The sequence below is a fragment of the Eumetopias jubatus genome, unplaced genomic scaffold (genome assembly GCF_037043125.1).
Source record: "Eumetopias jubatus isolate StellerSeaLion01/CBP00866 unplaced genomic scaffold, mEumJub1_p1.0 scaffold_17, whole genome shotgun sequence".
In the NCBI taxonomy this organism is placed as follows: domain Eukaryota; kingdom Metazoa; phylum Chordata; class Mammalia; order Carnivora; family Otariidae; genus Eumetopias; species Eumetopias jubatus.
The window spans coordinates 38,407,140-38,417,874 of record NW_028274823.1 but is presented as its reverse complement, the minus strand read 5'-3'; positions in this window follow the sequence as shown (position 1 = coordinate 38,417,874).

The window sequence follows — 10,735 nt, the reverse complement described above, 5'->3', positions numbered from 1 at the left end:
GGGGCTCACCAAGGACTTACCAACATAGAAGGTGGCATATGGCCACTAAGGGACATGCCCTTTGGACCTTTCTCAGATATGGGCGGGTCTTGGAGAGCCCCGTGGCCCAAGACAAGATTGGTTCTGGCCACCCTCCAGGGCTGAGTTGGGAGCTTACCTACCCTGGTTCTTCAGATCCAAGGTTGATGCCCTGCTAGCAACCCTTGTCCAGGTGTCGGACTTGCCCCAGCTCCCAGGCCTCTGGGCCTCAAGTGATAATAAAGCACAATGAGGTGTCTGGGTACAGGCCTCAAATGCACAAACTATGCCCCCAAAGCCCACTCCCAGCCGGGCTTGGCAGCCTTTTGGGGTGGTGCCCAAACTCAGGGTGAGGAACGACAACCAGCCAGTTCCCTTTCACCAGCAAAATCAGGGCCACGATTTGACTAGGGAACAATCTGAACTTCTAATAGGAAAAAAAAAAAAAAAAAACAACTAAAATAAGAAGGAACACAGGCTAGAAAGGTATTTGTATTAAACATGACAGACCTATAGCTACTATTGCATTTAAAAATTCCCTCAAATGTTAATGACTTCATCAAGTCCTTGACTGATAAATACGATGGGCATGAACAGAGAGTTCACGAGAATGAAACACAAAAGGCAAAAACAAAAAAGACAACAAAAAGTAGAGCAAACTGTTCAACCACCTAGCAATCAAAGAAATTTGGATTGAGTGATAAGGTGCAGTTTTGTAGCAAATTAATGTCTTCGTGGCAAACCCAACAGTGACGAGTTTGGGGCACAGGAATAGGCAACGTGGGGGTGGTGGCCTGGGAGCTGGCCAGAGTCTTCGGGCCAGCCCCACACACTCTCTGCATTCAAATGCTCACACTCTGGTGCAGGGGTTCCACATTTGGGGGATTACCCCGTGGAAATGACTTAAGAGAAGGAAAAAGCTGCGCGCATTAACAGGCTCACTGCAGCACTATCTTCATCAGTGAGAAAAAACAGGGATCATCTAAGTGAGTCTCAACAGGAGGTAGGGTGAGACCCGAGCACGAGTACGCGTGGAGCTTGAGTCTTCTCTTTCTGGCACGAGGTTAGGGAGCAAAGCATGGTACAGACACACCAGCACTGCCCCAGGTACACACCAGGACAGCCAAGAAATAGGAAAGCAGTAACCACTGAGCAAGGGGCCCAGAGCTGTGCATGGCTTCTCCTTCCTGTGCACGTGAGGTCTATTGAGGCTAACTTGCAATGCCTCTGTTTACTTCAAGTGTCCATGGAATAGCACACGCTGAGGTGTCACCATCAGCGAATGCTCCTTGACACTTACTTCCTAGTTGCCACCCCCGAGGCCTTGGTCCCATGTCCTCCTTGCCAGCCCCCATACCTAACCCATCCTCAGCAGAGAGCCCTTCAAGGACACTGTTGCCCCCCATCATTGCTTACTCACTCTTGATGCTCTGCCTCTCTCCAGAAAGGATGTCCCACAATCAGCCATAATGGGAAACGCGTACATAAGTCAAACAACAGGCTCATGTGATGAAGAGGGGAAAGGGACCAGGGCCTATACCAGAGAACCAGCCCAGGGAAAGTAGGTCTAGAGTTGAACATAAAACTGAGCCTCTTGGAAGCCAAGGTAAAAAGGAAAACAGGATACAATATAACCCTCATTATCCAGGACAAAAAGCCATAATCATTTGTTGGGAAAGACCAGTGTTTTCCTAACCCTCCTCCAGCAGACCTGTTACTGTGTGTTTGCTCATTTAAATGAAAACATTTCAGGATCTCCGGTGGTTTCCCAGCTAATCCAGGAAATTCTTTGTGTGACCTGATCTCACTCCAGCCTCATCAAGATGTTCTGTCAAGTTCTGGTTCTCCGACCATTTCTGTGGGAACTCCGTAAGGTAATCAAGGTGGGTCACTTTCTGAATTAATCCAAAAGTGAATACTGTCAGGAATGGATGGCAATCTTGACCACACCCCTGGTTTCCTGGACACAGCTTTATTTTTTTGTTCCATGATAAGCATGAAAGTAAGGGAGGAATGAAGTGATAAGAGCAGCAAAGAGACCCCAGACTCCTGGGCCAGGAGGTGGGTGGATGTCTACCTCTCAGGGATCCTGGTCCCTTCTGAGGCACAGAAGTCCTTGCTGCCATGTGGCCCGAAGGTGCCCAGAGGACTCAGGTAGGCAGCAGGAAGGAGAGGGGTTGGCAGGACTTGGGGACACGGCTCTCCCAAGAGAGTCAACCCTGCCCTCCGTGGACACATTTCGTGGCTCAGCCGCATGGACAGAGGGCAGGGGCCCAGAAAGACCTGGCTCCAATCCCAGCCTCACTTCAAGAAGGCTGTGTCATCTGGGACAAGCCACTGACCAGTCACTGAGCCTCCTGGAGCCCCATTTCCTCCTGCGTCGCTAGAGGGGCGATGGCACATAACCTGCAAGATTGTTTTAGGGATTTGATGGGAGGTAAAGCTCCTGGCACACACTAGGCCCTCGACACATGTTAACGGTATTTTTTTTCTAATTTCCTGGCTTACCCTGACCCAACAGAGAGAACAACTGCTCAGTGCAGGTGGGGAGCTCCCAGGAGTATTCAATAGGAAAGGGAGAAAAGTCCCAGGTGGGCCTTGAAGGGGAGGAAATTAATGACCACATGGCAGTGTCGTCATCACCTCCCTTGCCATTATCTTGCCCACGTCCAAGGCCCTGACAATCCTGCGTCCATCCAGTAGCTACACCGTGTAGTCTGCCAGTGGGCCCATGGGTGAGTTTGTGGGGAATTCTGCCGAAGCCAGTGAGATCTGTCTGGGGACCCTCAGCCCATGGGGCAGATCCAGGCCCAGAGTCCAGGCTCTGAGAAGCCCCGTGGGGACGGCTGACATGGCTGGGCCTCGCCATCCTGACAGCTCCACTCACAGAAACCGCCAGGGCGCAGGGTGAGGAGGCCAGGCTAGATGAGAGGGAACCCCACTTGACCCCACATGGAAGGGACACATGGGAGCAGGTGAGACAGCCTGTGCCCATCATGTACCAGCTGCTCAGATGCACTTGGAGAAGTGGCTCTTCTGGCCACCACCTGGGACACCTGCCCTCCCCTGAGTGACCCCCCTCTCCTGCAGCAGCCTCACCTTCAACACTTAGTCCCTGCCTTACTTGGAAAACTCAGACCCTCAACTCAGTCCCAGACCCTGACCGCTGCCCACCCCGCACTGTCCCCAATGCCCACCCCCACGCAGCCACAACTCCTGCTCGCCCTCTGCCTGGAAGGCCCCGTCCCCATGTTTTCGGACGGCATGACACCACGTTGCCTCTGAGGTCAGTCCTGGGAGCAGCCTGGGGTGAGCAGGTGGGGATGCAGGAAAGCCAAGGAGAAAGATGAGCCCCCGACCCTCCCTGTGTCTGTTTCCTGGAACACTTGACCTCATTAGTTCCCTCACCCCAACTCCCAGGGTCTGTTGATGACACACTCTAGGCAATCCCGGGGAGAGAACCCACGAGAATTAACACAACTCTTTGGTTCTGATTACAGCTTATTACCATAATGGAAAGAATTTCTGGACTCTCCCCAAATTTCCTCTCCTCTTACAATTTTCAATTAAGAACCTAACCTTAATGGAAAATGGCCATTTTCTGGAATGTTCTCCAAAGGGCTGATTCCTCATTGCTGAGTACTTTTTTTAAACAAATGAAGATTCTAAATGATTCTGAATAAAATCCGAGCCTAGGGCCTCACTCTGAGAAGGCAGGAGGGCAACAGCAGGACACTCCAGTGAGACGGCCACAGCCCTTCCCTCTGGGCCCTGGCATGGTCAGCGGACGGTTTCTGTGAGAAGCCGTGAGCAGAAGAGCAGCACGGATATCCCGGGAGCCAGGCCCGGCGGCCAGCAAAGCAGCTGAAGTCTTGAGGAAACTTCCTGATTATATTAACGAGGTGGCACCACCAGGACATAATCAAATCTCCCCGGAGAACGTGGCTTCCAGAAGGGCTGCTGCTGACACATGGCAGAATTAGGGCAACCGGGGCCAGACACAGCAGACGAGGGAAGTCCCATGCTGGGATCCAGGGCAGGAGGTTGGAGGGGCCACCTCCTCAGGCCTTGTGGGCAGCACATGGCCAGGGAACAGTGCTCACGGGGAGGCGGCCTTTCCCAGCCATCACCTGGGCAGGCACCTGGCATTTGAAGGGCCAGTTCCTGCCCCAGTGGTCCCGTGTCATAGGCCCTCCTAGTTTGACAGGTAAGGAGGGTGCCTAGAAAAGTTGCGGGCTGCAGGTGGGGCCAGGCGCCCTCTCATACCAGGGCATGCGCACCCTGCTTGGGGAAATGAGCTCCTGCTCTGGGGAAGGACAAAGCCAGCCCTCACTCCAGCTCCCCACTCCCAGCTCTGGCCTGTCTGTCCCTCAGTGGGGCAGGACCAATCATATCTGCTTGTAAAAATTGCTGTGAGGAACACAGAAAACTCTGGCACAGAGATGGTAGGATTTGGGACTGTGGCTATAAGTGTCAGAGTTCCTTGGACTGGGCCAACCTTGACACTACCACCTTCTAGCTAAGAGACCTTGGGGAATCTATTTGACCTCCCTGGGGCTCAGTTTCCTTGCCCATGGGATGGGAATAGTCATAGGATTGTTCTAAGGCTCAAAATAACAGAATATAAGTAAAGCACTAAACACAGAGACTGGCCTGGAGAAAGCACCCAGGGGATGATAGTGGCTATTGCCAAGTCTATTGTTACTAGAAAGAGAAGACAGGCCCATTCTCAGCAGAGTGAGTGGCTGGGGCATGGGTGGTGATCTCAAAGTCTGTTCCTTCACTTTGCCATTTCAGCACTTTCAGGGCCCAACTCCTACTAACCCAACCACAGAAGACTAAGGGATACACCCAAGGCCAACATCCTACAAAGATGCCTCTTGCTTTCTTTTCTAAGAATATCTTAATAACTCCCAGGGCAGCTAACTATATTCCTATGCCCTGGGCCACAGAGAGAAAGCATATATGAGAGTTTCTCAACATAGTTTTGTTGAACAAATGTACAAAAGCAGGGACGAAAGAATGCTCCTGGAGACCGTGACACAGAGCAGCTCAGCTGACCTGCCAATGCGCACAGGGGCGGTCCACTGTGGGCCCCCATGGCCGGCAGGACGGCTAGCCTCCCTGTCCTGTCCAGCAGAGCCTCTGTCACCTGGGCCAGTCTCATCCTGCCCTCCTCCACCTCCAGCCCCATTCGTACTTCTTGTCTTCCCTCGTCCTTCCGGTTTCTGCTCTGGGCCTCCAGGAATCCTTTGTTGACACCCACGGCTTCCTGCTGTCTGGGCCTCACACCTCCCTGATGTGTGTCCAAACCTTCCCCACCTGAATCCTGGGAGGAGGCTCAGCTATGGAGATGAGGTTCGCCTCATCCTGGACTCACAGAGGAGTCTGCACTGGGCACACAGAAGGTGCTCAGTAGCTGCACCTGACACAGGAGGGCCCCGTGTACACAAAGGGCCTAGTGAATACTTGGTGATTGAGGAGAGCATCACTTCTTCTAAGAGGAGGGGAAGGAAAGAGGACCAGAGACGCTGAGATGGATTTTGAGTTGGTTTTGAAGGATGGGCAAGCAGGCAGGGGGTTGTAGCTCAAGGTGCAGAGACAAGAGGCTGTGGGGCGTGTGTGCGTGCACGTGTGAGGCTCGCAGAATGAGAGCTCTCTAGGACTTCACCCTGAGCCTAAAGCCGGTGGGACAGGTGTCTCTTTGACAGGCATTTTGGCTCCCTTATTGGGATCAGGCTCTGGGCCAGGCCCTGTGGAAACCCCAAAGGCAAGACATGCGTGGCAGTCGCCTCCTCAGAGCGGGGAGAGCCCAGTTAAGCTCCAGTACCTCAGGGAAGCCCAGCGGCTGAGGGTCTGACGGAGCACCCCGAGCCGCCTGGATGACCCAAGGAGGCTTCTGGTGGTGTCTCTGTTAAGATCAGAAGAGAAGGGGCACCTGGGTGGCTCAGTTGTTAAGCGTCTGCCTTTGGCTCAGATCATGGTCCCAGGGTCCTGGGATCGAGCCCCACATCGGGCTCCCTGCTCCGCAGGAAGACTGCTTCTCCCTCTCCCACTCCCCCTGCTTGTGTTCCCTCTCTCGCTGTGTCTCTCTGTCAAATAAATAAATACATAAATAATCAGAAGGGAAGCGGGCGTAGGGAGGAGGGTTGGGCTGGGGGCAAATGGGCGAGGAGAGGCTGGAAGCGGTGAGCCTCTATAAGCCGCAGGGCCTCATCAGCAAATGGGGTGACAGCCATGCCCCCCCCCTGGTAGGAGGGCTGAGAGGAAATGCCCGCAAAGCACCTGAAACTGGGCTCGGTGCGTGGGAAGTTCCTCGTGCCGGGCAGCAGGGATGCTGAGGGGGCTGCAGAAGGTCGGGACAGAGATGGCAGTGCAGCACACAGCAAGAGAGGCCGGGAAAGTCTGTGCCAGCCGCCCGAGGGGGGGTAGTAGGAGCCCCACAACACGAAGAACAGAATGCTGAGGACGGTGGGATGGCCGGCCGCAAGGGACTCCAGCAACGGCAGTTATCAGGACTACGTGGCATCATTAAAAAAGAGATCCAAGTATTAAAATTAAGGGGATATGGTAAGATTACTTAGAAGCACACCTTTCCATAATTGCAACTAAGGAAAGATGCACAGGCCTGAAAAGAAGCATGGGAGGGTCTAAGCAAGCCCATGGAAGTCCTTAGACCCCGGGGTTGGGAGTTGGGACTTTTCTCTCTTCCCCAAACCTGTTTGTGCTGCTTGTGTCCAGGACAGTCTCAGTGGCCCCTGTGATTTCAAAGGTTCTGTGTCACCCGTGCTCCATCCTCTTCACTCGGGGAGCCTGGGTGTGCAAGGCGTGCATGCCTCAGAGGACTTCTGGGGGCAGCGACAGGAGAAGCCGCCGCGCCAGCCGTCGGTGTGCTCTGTGAGGTCCTCGGTCAGAGGCCCTGCGGTCAGTGGCTTACTCACCCCTCCTTGTGTCCACTCCCTCACCCCTGCTTCCTGGGATCACCCTCAAACTTGATCTACCTATTTTCCTCTCTTTTTCTTTATACTTAAAGTTTTAATCAGCTGGCATTGATTTTATAGCCTGAGGAGTAACTTGACATTTTCTCAGTGGACTCACTACTTGTCCCCAGCACACCTGTTGAATAATTCATCTCTCTCCCCTTTCAGTAGTGCCTTGAAGTGGCACAACCACTGTGGTCTGCCCGCTGGTCCATACCCCAGGGGCCCCCTGGTAGAGCCCTGTTCTATCCCCGGAGCACCACCCTGTGGCAGTCTCCTCCCCAAGGGACAGGCTCCGCCCAGGCACCAAGATGCCTTCTTGGCAGCCTGTGCATCTCCTGATGCCTCCGATCTCCACTTCCTTTTCTGAGCACCCTCTCCATCTTCTCAGCTATGTTCCTTCCACCTTTCCTGAGGCTTGGGGCCGCCCTGGGCCTGTCCTCTGTGCTCCCCTCTCTGGACTATAAAGGTGCTCCCTGGGCCTCTCTCCTAAAACATGACCCCCAAGATGCATCTGGATCTCAGCTTCTCTCTTGGGCACCAAACTCCTGGTGTCAACTGCCTTGCGGGGATCTCCCCTTCACTCCTCAGTTCCATCCCCTGGGGCCTTGATGAACATGTTCAAGTGCACACACTCTCACAGGCATGTATGTGTGCACACATTCGTGCACATACCCCCACATGCATGTATGAACACATACCCTTGTGCTAAAACATCTGTTTTATGTAGAAGAAGAAGAACCTCAGGCTCAAAGATGTGTCCAAAGTCACACGAGTACTGAGCGGCAGGACCCGGATCTCTAGAGCTTTTAGCTATATTCTGGGTGTTCTTTAATCACAGATTTACAAAAATACAGGGTTCCGTAATAGGGAAATACAACGAGAGAATCCACATTATGCAGTCATCGCAGTGCTTGGGAGTATAAATGCGAAATAAACAATAAGTGTAGTGAGTAATAATTACTATTGTCACTGTCAGCCATAGGCCTGGATCAGAGGCATGGGCTGCCCGTTCTGTCCCTATCAGGCAGGAGGTGGAGCCAGGAGCCCACCTGCTGTCCTTCCGCTTTTGTTTGTCTTTGGTGCCCCCTCCTGGCCTCTATATGTAACTCCTGGTGAGGAAGCCTAGGAGGCGGGCCCAAGCACAGCGGCACGCTTACCCCGGGAGGCTGGACACCCAGAGTCACTCAGACAGGTGGGACGGTCCTCCACCTCTTTTATCCCCAGGATCGTGAGAGGAAGGAAGTCTTCCGCACTGCTGGGAGCTGAGGCCGTCTCCTGTCTGAACACACACACGCACACACTCACGCCCGGCTGCCGCACGTGCACACACCGCAGCTCTCTCCCTCTCACATGGCAGGGTCCCCTAGACTTATACCTGGCTTGGCACCAGTTACCATCAGAAAGGCACATGGTATCAGACCTGCGATGACTTCATTTGTTGCCTGTATAGATGGGGAAACTGAGGCCCCAAAAGAGGACACGGCATTTGCTGACTGTGCATCAGGGCCAGCTGTTGGGTAGCAAGGAATATGCCATTTGGTGGTCAGTTTCCAGTTCAGAAAACAGCACCCTGGGACCAGTAAGGACATTGTCCAGGACCTTAGCATCCACTGGGAGAAGTAGGTGCCTCAACTAACAGACACAACCAAGTATCACGAGAGATAGGATGGATACATTCGCAGAGCCCACAGGGACCAGGCCCAGCAGTCAGGGGCTGATGGAGGGGACTCCAGGGCTGAGTGCGAAAAACAAGATGTTACTGGAGATCAAGAAACAAGCAGGGCACGATGGGCAGGGAGGACGGTGCTGAGGCCTGGGTGGGAGGAGAAGCATGGCAAAGACCCCCCCGGAAGAAGGCTAGGGATTAACAGGATGGTGAACTGAGCCCCTCCCCCCCAATCCCCACAAAAGCACCCAGGGAAGGCAGAAGCAGCCATCACCTAACAAGGGGCCAGGAGCACTCCCACAGCTCTACGGCGTGAACCCGCTAGTATTCCCATTTTACAGGAGGACTGGAGCGCAAGGAGGCTTAGTAACCTGCTTAAGGCTGTACAACTTAACAGCGAAGGCAGGATTTGAAACAGGCAGACTGGCTCCAAAACCCACACCCTTTAAAAAAAAATATGGTAAAATATACATAAAAATTACCACTTTAGGCATTTTTAAAGGTACAGTTCAGTGGTATTATTAAGTGCATCCACACTGTTCTGCAATCATCATCACCATCTATCTCCAGAACTTCTTCATCTTCCCAAACTGAAGCTCCAAAGCCGTTAAACAACAGCTCCCCTTTCTCCCTCCCTGCGGCCCCTGGCAACCACTGTTCTATGTTCTCTCCCCATGAAATTTCCTATTCCATGCAGATGGACTCATGCAGTATTTGTCCTTTTTGGTCTGGCTTATTTTACTAAGCATAATATCTTCAAGGTTCATTCATAATGTAGTATGTATCAGATTTTCCTTTCCCTTTTTTAAGGCTGAGTAATATTCCATTGTCTAGATACCCCACATTTTGTTCATCCATTCATCCACCGATGGACACTTACCACAGCAGGAGGAATGCCTGCTAAGGAACAGGTGTGGGGCCTACCTCCCAGAGACACCCTCTGTGTCAGACTGACAGCAGCCCCAAGGGTTGGGGGTGAGTCTTGGCAGCTTGCAGAAGCCTATGCTCCTCTTCATTTGTGCTAGGCTCCTCTTCACACAGAGGGCTAGCCAGTAGCCCAGGCCAGGTGGAAGGCAGCTGACCAGCAAAATCTATCAGAGAAGTGGACACCATCTTGGCAGTGACAACAAGCAGAGGCGGGGCCCTCTCCAACCCAGGGCAAATGTACCTGGCTAGGCAACTAACTGCCAGCCGCACTCCCTGTGCCCTTGGTGACAAGGAGCACTTACCCGGCAAGGCACAGTAAGGGCAAACGAAAATGTTCCAGGCCTGGACAAACAGATCTCTGGCCTCTCTCCACACCCTTCAGCCTAAGCAAACAGAGAAACATCGTGGATATGTTAAAAGATTCACTGGCTCCAAAGATGTGGGCCAACTACACAGATGAGGCTGTTAAAAAAACAGGAGAATATCTCTAACTCGAGTTACAGAAATATTTGAACTCCTACCCAACAGAGAAGATGTGTTCTCACGCTCGTGTAGAGCATTTGGAAACACTGTGCTGGGAGAGCAAGGAAATCACACCTTCCACAAACCGCAGTCTCTCACCAGGTTCGATAAAATGAGAAACAAGAAGAAGACAAGGGTAAAAATACATTTCGGAAACAAAATTAACTTCCACAGTGGAAATTATAAAACATTTGGAACTCCATGACAGTAAGGTATTCATATAAAAATTATGGACTTCAACAACATTGGTATTTAGAGAGAAATTTATAGCATCAAATGAATTTGTAATAAACACGATGAAAGAGACAGAAGAGAAAGCTGAAGGCAAAAAGCTGATGGGTGAAAAAGAAAAAAAATTGAAGTGAAAAACACTTTAGAAACAGATTACTATAAAAGCATGACCTGTTGGATATGTCCTAAGAAGTATTCAGGGGAAATCGAATAGTCTTAAGTATATAGGCGTGTACCTAAGCAGTATAAGAAAGGTATGATTAAGCAAATACACAAGAAGATTTCTTTAAAAAAGAAGAAACAAGATATAAAGTAATTTAACCTAAAAACAACCACAATAAAAGTAGATTTGATAAAATGCAAAACTGGTTCCTTGAAAAGATCATGA